Source organism: Apaloderma vittatum, unplaced genomic scaffold (assembly GCF_000703405.1).
Source record: "Apaloderma vittatum isolate BGI_N311 unplaced genomic scaffold, ASM70340v1 scaffold10092, whole genome shotgun sequence".
Classification (NCBI taxonomy): Eukaryota; Metazoa; Chordata; class Aves; order Trogoniformes; family Trogonidae; genus Apaloderma; species Apaloderma vittatum.
The window spans coordinates 160,266-169,988 of NW_009701936.1; the positions used below are offsets into that span (position 1 = coordinate 160,266).

A 9,723-nucleotide genomic window follows, 5' to 3' on the forward strand; every position below is an offset into this window, starting at 1 on the left:
ACGTCCTGGGGTCTCTGTGCTCATAGCCAGGCTCTGCCATCCAGGCCTGAGGCATCTGGGCTGCTCCGCCAGGAACACAAAAGGCTCATGGAGCACCCTCCAGAAGAAAGAGGGCTGGAGGCTGCGTTGCCCACCTTGTCAAGGAGGGTATTTTAGATGAATTGAGGAGCTCATCTAAAAATCTTGCATGTTAGAAGTCAGCTCACAAGCAGGACACAAGCCCTGGGGACGCAGCACTGACTCAGGAACACAGCCAGCCCCGAGGTGGGTGAGGGACAGCGAAGCATTTTTGGGATGCAGCAGCTGCACAACGAGGACATTAAGTTGGGGAGAGAAATCAGTGCAGAGAAAAACGATGAGGACAATAATACAGCTTCCTGCTCTAAAAGACAAAGCTTTCAGTGTCACACAATTATTGACCGTGTACTGATGTTTAAAGGCAGGGGAAAGTGGAGGTGAGAGGGGGTTATGTGACCTGCCACAGGCTGGGACAGAGCACACACCTCTCTGCTTTCCAGGTTCACGGGACACAGAACCATGGATGCTGTAGCCTGTGTCCTGGGGGTTTTTTTGATGTGCTTTCTCATCTCCTCTTTGCCCCTAAAAACTTCAGAGGTAAAAGCTAAGGAAGAGCCAAGTAATGTGGGAGACAAGCATCTCGGGCTCAAATTTTAAAAGGTTGGCTAACTTGCAAAATAAACACACAACTATCTCCTTTATATTTTCAGACACCTCTCAGGGAGGATGCAAAGGGGCTCCAGCCCAGCCCCTCCTAGGGTCACCTAGCGCCTGCATGGCCAAATTCCTGGTCCCATTCCCAGTCTCATGACACAGGACTGGTCTCCCCCGCTGCTTCCAAATCCGAGTCACACGACGGAGGAGACAAAAAGCCGCCAAGATCATCTTGGAAAGGACACTGCTGCTCCTGACAAACACACAGGAGACGCTGCAGGCATGAACTCTACATGCTCCAGCTCAGAAAGCATAAAGACACTCCAGACATCTGTCAGGGACTGCTCAGTTTGTGTTAAATCCTGTAATTTCTGCAGCATGACCAAGTTTTCCAGCACTTGAGGCTAACAATGGCAAAGCTGGCCTGTCTCTGACTACTAATCCCCGGCAAAAATAATTACTTCATATGTTTTGGTCAAAAAAACGTATCTATAATCACATAGGCTTGGACAGCACATTGTTGGTTTAAAACCCTCCTGGGCACCACCTTCCATCCTGATCGTTGGGCTAGCTTTCATTTTTCTGTGAAGCATCAGTGGCACAAGATGCAGGTCACTACCACAGCCAGATGGACAACAAGCCCGTTCAACAGACAGATTTTCATGCTCCCACCTTGTCATGGTAACATCTCTAAAAAAATGGCTTTCAAGGAAGGAGTCACGGATGCAGTGAGGAGCCAGCACGGGCAAGACCCCCGCAAAGGCTGCTCACGGCAGGTGCTCACCTCCGCCCTCCCGGCCTGGGGTGGTTCATGGGATTTATCTGTCTTGCAAGGGGAAGAGCAAGCAGCAAACAGCCCCAAAATACCAGAAAGGGAGCCCAGCCAGCCTGGTGTTCGCAGCAGGGTGTCGATCAGCTGCCAGGCTCAGAAGAGAAGCATTCAGGTGCAGGTTTCCTTTGAGGCAGGCTCAGGTCTCGATCCTGGCCAGCCCCAGGGCTCTGCTGCACAACCTCAGCAGCACGCAGGGCAAGGAGCTGCCCCGCGGGGCTGGGCTGTGGGTCCATCACATGGGATGCAGGCGAAGCAAAGCCCAAACACATCCCGTTCCTAAGCAAGAGCCCGGGCACAGCTTCAGCTTCCAGGCGGTCTGTGAGCAATTCCAGCTCAGCACCCACAGAGGAAGGTAGAGCCTCTGCCAGGGGGAGCATGTACCCGCCACTGCCCCTCAGGAGAAAAAACAGCCCCTAAAATCCTCAGTTTAATAAGCTCTTGCTCTCCCTGGAAGAACATTAAAAGCCTCTTTGCTTCAGGGCACACACGCGTGGGAATGAATGAACACATACCTGCTGAAACCCACTGCTCCAGCGTCTCTTCTCCCTGCCCCTCTGCTCACCTTTCCCCCCCACGCAGCCGCTGACACCCAACTGAATAGCCCCACAAACCTCTGTTCCTCCTGAATATAAACGTGATACAGTTTTTATGCCTTTGGAAGGTCATAAAGGTAGTAGGAATAAAGAACTCGTGAGTTTCTATAGCTCCAAGTGACAACCCCTTGCAGTCTCGGGGGTGTCAGCTCTGAGTCCCTCTCTGGAGACTCCTCCACCAAGCACCAGGACAGAGTCCTTCCATTATCTACATTTCAGCTACCTGTTCTTTAAAGCAACCAAAAAACACACTGAGCCTTTCCAGTTTTTCCACAAACATAGGTGTGCAGTCAAAAATCAGATGTAATGGAGGTGGTCACCTAAATTCTGTGCACAGGGTGGGCAGAGCAACCATCTCCAAGGGCTTCCAAGCATCAAACACCGATGGAAGCAAACGGGTGCCCTTGGCAGAGCTGCCCGCATGCAGGGGGCTGCTGAGGGCAGGGGGCAAGGGTTGGGGCTCTGCTTCTCTCCCCACACTAAAGTGGCTGCCGCAGCTTGCCAACCAAAAGGAGCTGCTTACTCCTGCCTGCATTCTTTCCCATCAAAAAGAAAAAAAAAATGCAAACTAAAAATACATTGCATAAATTTGTATAATTGCCAGCTATTCCTACAGGAAAAAACACAGAATTTTGGAAGAAATTTTTTTTTAAAAAAAGACAACTTTTTAATTATTAAAGAAAGTATTCTGGTCTTCCCATTGGAAATATTCTAAGCAGAAGTCTCCTTTTTCTTCTGCAACAGCATCTCCCCTCCACGCTCCCTGGGGCTCTGCACACCGACACTGCTGTCCTCATGGGCTCCCCACATGCTGCTCAGCTCAACATCTCCATGAGGCACAAGGCAAGGGCACAAAGCCCCTTCCCTCCACGTCCAAAGGCGAGCGATGCCAATGCAGCTGGATGTGCTCATGGCCATTAGCAGGGTGGCCAACATCCCCATAGCTCCCCCATGTTCCCCTCAAAAACCACTCCCAGCAGGAGAGCAGCATTTGCTTCATGAGCAGAGAGAAAAGCCCCCCCGGGGCCACATAAAGCCAGGATTTGGGCTCCTTGGCACCCCCACACCCCGCCATAGAGGCTGAGAAGGGCAAACGGGGACAGCCTCCATTCAGAAACCTTCCCCTTGCCAGCCACCACTTTTATTAGAAACTGTTAAAATTCACATCCGCCGTCTGAAAGCACTTCCTTCCCCTGCTCCGTGCGCAAGCCCCGGTGTGTATTGCTGGTGCTTCTGTTTCCTACCTGCACGCCCACCCAGCTGTGACTCAGTGCCAAAACAGTGGGTGAATTCGGAATCAAACAGTCTTTCTAGCAACCGTGACTCACAAGGCCAAGGCTTTCTGCTGAAGAAGTTTCCTGCAGTCATGCTACCTATGTAATTCCTTAGTGCCAGTCTAGCTTCCCCTTCCTCCCGCTACTCATCCAACTACCACTCCAAAAGAAAGAATGCGTATTTTTTTCTGCTTAAGTCAGGCAAAGATTAGCTTCAGCTAGTGCAGTAAAGAGTCATCTCCCAACCTCGCCTCCCGTCCCAAAGATTAGCTTTAAAAGGAGGCCAGAAGTGAGGCATAAAGGAAGAACTCTGGGGGCACACATCACTTGGCTTTAGATACAGCTTTTGGCCCCAAAAGCCAAAAAGATGACTTTGAGAGCTCAGGTGTGCTTTTCCAGCCCGTTGGATCCAGAAAGTTTGATTTTCCCTGCCAGCTCCCAGGCCCACACATACACGCAGGGGAAAAACATTAAACATACCTCTGCCTACAGCCAAGAGAGCAGGTTTTTGAGGAACATCAAGAAGCAGAGAGGAGCAGAGAAGCAAGGCATGCCTGGCTCTGTCCACATCGCTTTCTCCTGCTGGTGCCCAGCACCATGACACTGCAAGAGGACAGTCAGCCACCCGCTCCGAGACCAGGAGGGCTGCAGAGCTGTGGCCAGGTTACTGGGTGCTGGAACTGGAAATACACCCAAGTGTCCCCCAGAAACCTCTGTGGAGAGCCAGGATGTGTCAACGCTCTGGTGGAGAAGCTTCTTGAAAGGACAGGTTTGATCAGGAGAGAGATTTCTTCTCCATGCCCCTCCTCGAGCCCCTTTCTGATAGATCACAGCCACAGTGATGCAAACTACAGGGGAGAGAGAAGCTAAAAAGTCTCTTTGGGTGTAATATGCAAAGCCCAGGCAGCTCAATCAAGCAACAAAAGCTAAATGTCATTTCCTCCCGTGACACTGCCACTCTGCTCGCAAAACAGAACCGTTTACGTCTGATGGCTTGTCATCTCTGCAAGACACCAGGGACGCAGCGCTCGCACAGTCTGGGGAAAAGCTGACGCAGAGGAGAAGGGACGAAGGCTCAGTCCTTCGCCTCACCACGCACGGCCAGCACAGAGGGTGAAGGAGGCAGCTGCGAAATGCAAGAGCTCAAAGGCACTGCCGACCCTGAGAGCCACAACCACGCAGCGCCACGGTGGGAAATGGCAGCGGCAGCGCTCAAGGTGTCCCCAAGCCTCCTCCGAACACACCGGCTGCCCGGGCAGCCAGCTGTCCCACCAACCTCCCTCCGACTCAGCACACATCCCTCCTTCCAAGAGACCCAAGTTTTCAGCCCCAGCTCCAAAAGCTCATTCTCATAATTCTTGCACAGCTCAGCAAACCACGCCGGCTAAGTTGTAAAGGTGCTGAGAACCCGCTTGCCCGTCACAGTTCACAGGATTAATGGGTGCTCAGCACTTCTGCAAAGCAGGCCACAGACTGAGTCACGAACACGAGACTTAGGACTGGATTTCCAGCTCAGCGTGGTTAGGCACCAGCACAGAGCACTTCAACGCAGTAGCAATGGACATCAGTTTTTTAATTTTTTTTTTTTAACAGGTTCCGATGATCTGTTGCGGCAAAACCGCAAATCTGTGTGCCCACATACATCTTCCTGCTGGTCCCTCAGCAAGCAAGGAAGGTGTCAGCGCTGGGAAGTTTGAAATGCAAGTGTGTCAGAAACACCTCATTGACTAATTTCAGGTGGAAACTTCTCACTTAACCCAAAACACTTCCAAGTTCCCTGTTTTCTCTTTTAAAATTTCCATACTGATGTGTCACTTGGAAGCAGAAAGTTTTTATTAAAAACATGTCAAGAACAAAGCGGGAAAAGTCTGTCAAGCTATCAGCCCTGTACAAGAAACCCTCAGTGCCCCTCAGAGATGCCCCTTTGGGGGCACATTTTACCACCTGTTAAAAGCCAGTGTTTTCCAGCCCCAAAACTTGCCATCTCCTCCTCTTCTCCATCACACTTGGAACACAGACATGCTGCCAGAGCTGAAGAGATATTTTTAAACATCTAAAAACAACTAAGCACAATCCTGCCAGGAAAACCGCTACCCATCCCCACTCACCCCACCTCAAAGCCCATCAAACTGCACAGCAGGAAACATGGAATGTGGGAAACACCCAAAGGAGAGCAAGGTAGCAGCTCCTCATCCTGAAGAGCAGCTCCTTAGTGCAGCTTTCTGCGAGGCCCAGGACAGGCTCTGACTCTGCAATTTAATTCTTACATAATTTAATCCATTGTTAATCAACACCAACTTCCAACACCCATTCATGTATTGAGAAAAAAAGGCATGGAAGCGCTAAAAACAAAGACCCTGTCTGCCCACTCCCTGGTTCAGCACAAGCCAACCACCTCTCCTCCCCATTTCCCAAGCCAAGCTGCCCCAGGTTCTGCCACAGGTCGCCCTGCTGCCTCCACCTTCAGCCAGGGAAAACCTCCTCTCCGGAAGCCCCCAAGTTTTTAGGTTCTGCTGCCTCCATGGCCAAAGGTCCCTCCCAGGAGAAGGATGGAAGATGCAAAGCCAGGCACAAATCTCTCCTTCCTCATCTCCCATCCTGAAGATCTCCTTTTCCATATCTAGGCAGTGAGCCCCAAATGAGCACATGGAAGCCCCTCTGGGGGGAGCACTGGGGACCACAGAGGAGGGGAGAGGTGACAGCCACCAAAGAGGAAATGTGCACCAACCTCCTGAAGCCAGGTGAGCAGTTCTATCCCAAAATGCTACTGGGCCAAGAGAAAAAGCCATTAAATTAACCAACCTCCAAGTTCCTGCCTAGAGGGTAAAATGCCTCCCAAAAGCTGCCCCTGGAGAGCATTTGGGATTTTTAACGAAGTGCCAGTTGTTACTGCTGCAGGCCACAGCTCCCAACAACAACTGGTGTTCTGAGGGGGGTTCTGCTTGCTTGGCTGAGACCAACTCCAGAGTGTCCTTGAGAAATTCCTGAAAAAAACTTTAATTCTATCAGATGACACTGGATCCCCGTCCTCCCAGAACTGCTGCAAGCATCCAGGATCTCAGCCCAGGACTCTGCCAGTCAAGCTCACTGCTAAGCAGCCTTGGCTGAAGCCAGCAGCCTGGCAAGGTGCCAGCCTGCTTCCGAAAACTTCGGCTCACCCCAGAGCCACCCCCAGCACACTCAGAGCAGAGCAGCCCAGTTCTGAGACAATAGCCTTCCTCAGTTTTCTGATCTGCTTTCAAAAGCTGCAGGAACCCAAAATCAGCTGTCTGGACCTTTCAGTTTAAAAATAGCTCACTAACAGACAAGCTATTTTGTATAACCTGCCTTTTCCTCTCACAACACTTTTGTGCCATAAGCAGATCCTCTCTACCCTTCCTGCCAACACACAGAGAGCTGGGCACGAGCACCTCGAGCCTGGCACCGTAGATAATACAAAGAACAATCCTCCCCCCAAACCTCAGCAAGCATCCCCAGCTTGTCTTTTGCCCACAGGCACCTCTGTTCAGTGGCGCAACCTCCGAGTTGTAGAGAAATCAGCCCCGGCGACGATCCAGACCTTCATCCCGCATTGAGCAGTACAGCTCCAGCACCAGTCAAGTCAAGCGTTTGGTTCATCCATCAGTGCTTCTACTAGATTGAGAAAAGTTGCCGCAAATAAATCACTCTCCTGAGATGGGCTCTGGTGGGTGTACGCTCCATCACTACACCAGTACAAGCTGCATGCTGGGGACACTGTGATCCCCACTGTTTGTCACACCTGGAGCCTCTTAACCCCTGTCCAGTTGTTTGAAAACCAGGGCAACTCAGCCACAGCACCGCAGCAGAGCGTCTGTCCTCCTGCTGAGCCCAGCTGGTAAGTCTCGGGTTGGAAAAGTCCCCAGCCGACCTAACAGCAAAGGTGAACATCAAGACGCGTCGCAGTAGAGCAGGAGAGCGGCAGAGGCAGAAGAGCTCCTGCGAGCAGCACGTCTGCCCAACAGCACCTGAGCGTGGCGGGGAGACGATGCTATTGCTGGGCATTCTGCATATGAGTTTGAGCCCACAAATTCTTAACTCCAGCAGACTTACCCAACCCACCTCATACGCATTGCTTTATGCGGAGGCGTAGTTTAAAAAAGCAGGCATTTTACTTAAGATCATGAATACACACCTGCTAATACCTGATAGGTCCTATGAGAACAGACGAGACCATTATATTTACAATTCAATAACTCCCATTAGTGCATCCTCTTTACCGAGGACCTGCCTGTCTGCTGAGGTGGTCCCAGGGGACTGGCTGCCACACAAAGGCCAGGGCAGGGTTCTGGTGGCGTCTCTGGGAGATCACACCACTGAGCCTGCAGGATCTCCAGTAATCTCTATGTACACAGAAACGTGGTGTCTGAGGACCTTATTTCTTTAATTAGCCCATATTAGCATGAAGAAATGAAATAAAACCAGAAAGTTGCTCAACAGAGCTACAAAAAGCACCGTCTAGAGTAAGGATGGGGCCAGACAAGGCAACAGCTGCCTTTCGTTTGCTTTTGGATCCCAGTTGTGAAGCGTTCGGCTTTCTGGGTGCCAGCGGCTAGTCCCGCCCAGGTCGGGGCTCTCAAATGGGTCTTTGCAATGTACAGACATCGGGGGAGAAAAAAAAAGCAGGTAAAATCTCAGGTAGCTTGGGTGAAAAGAGAGACTGATTTCAAAAGCAACCCATGTTACAATCAATGCTTATTTTTGCTTCCATAATCAACCACGTGCAATCAAGAGAACAGGCTCGGTACCTGCAGATGCACTCAAGCACTGTCACTGGGGGAGTCAGGGGCACCAGGAACACCCCATCTCCCTGCTCAGAGTCAGCCCGGAGGACCCACCCTGGAGCAGCCCCAGGGACAGCTTGGCCACACTGAACCACCTGGGCACGTGGAGAAACTTCTGCTCGGGGGAAGCACGTCCACCGGCCCCACACTGAGCTGAGCTTTGACAGGCTATAGCGCCGACGGTCACGCTGGATTCCCAGACAGCCACGCTCCTGCAGGAGGGAAGCGCTCAAACACACCCGTACCCAGCGTCCCCTCAAGAAAATCTGGTACGTGAGCTACACGCCAGCAGCGTCGCTTTCATGGTTAACGCCCCAGAGCTAGGAAGGCATCATGACATCTCCCATTACATGGGAAACCACTCAACTCACCCCGAAACACAAGCTCCAGGACAGCAGCACCCTGTGCATGGGATCAACAGGGTGTAGAGCTTCAGGAGCATCTCCTCATCTCCCTTGCACCCAAGATGTGGCCCATCCTCACTCTTCACGTGGTTCTTGGCCACACACGAGCAAATCCCATGGACACACCACACACGGCAGCACCTGAAGAACCAGCCCTCCTCTCACCCAGTTCTGCACTGGCACAGCAAAAACCTGAGGGCAGAACCAAGCGTTTCTGGCTGCAGTGGCAAAAAAGAGCAGAACAAAGCTCGTGGCTCAGCCACAAATGTTTCTGTGTTTCTGGAGAAACTGTGCCGTGCTTCAAGTGAGCAGGGAAGAGGCAATCACCTCCTGCAGCATCTGAGCGAAGAAGAGAGAGAGCATCAGCATATCACATCTCGCCAGCAACACGGCGAGCAGCAGGAGGGGCTCAAGCAACCAACCTCCAACTTCTTGTTAATTTGCAGATGCTTTACGAACCTTTACAGAATACGAAGATGCTCAGCAACCAGGGAAGCCGTGTGGATATCTCAGTGCTATTTTTCCTTGCCGGTGTGTCCCCACATCCCTCCAGAAGTGGTGAGGCACTGCGTGCAGGTCAGCAGGAGGATTTGGGTACACACACTGCCCAAGCTGGTAACCCTCTGAGCCATCATAAGCCCACACAGAGGGGGGAAAAAGCACAGAGCAGCATCAAGCGCTCACCATGCTCTACAAGCTGCTCAAAACAGCCACAAAGAGAGAAGTCACCCAGGCAGGGAGCAATTTCCTTAACTGCACTAACTGTGTTTGCATGCAAAACAAAGGCTCATGCACGCTACACCCAGGACTGGCCTCACCACCTCCCATCACCACCCTGAGCACCCTGGAGGCAGCACGGTCCCCCAGTCAGCCCAGTGCCACCCCTCCCCAGCTCCTTCAGGCTGAAGCACTCTGTCAGCTTCCAAAACGAAGCCGCAGTGTGTTCCCCTTACCAACCCACACGCCAAACAGGGTGTCTGTCAGCCCAGAGGAGCCCGCTTGCCATCACATCCCATCCCTGAGCACAACCAAGACCCCCACTCATTCCCAGCCACTACATGCTAGGAGGCTCCATCAGCACCACGGACACGCATGGGCTTCACTCCACCTTGCAGCCACTTCTTGCTGCATGTGCAGTTGAGGACT

The 9,723-nt window shown here is 52.0% G+C and overlaps 1 protein-coding gene across 1 annotated transcript in view; it reads right to left on the bottom strand.

Annotated features, from left to right (window-relative positions):
* The window catches only part of LOC104281366 (ankyrin repeat and fibronectin type-III domain-containing protein 1-like), a gene marked incomplete at its 3' end in the record, with an annotated part of 170,578 nt that overhangs the window by 160,243 nt on the left and 612 nt on the right, over nucleotides 1-9,723 (bottom strand). The window lies entirely within an intron of this gene.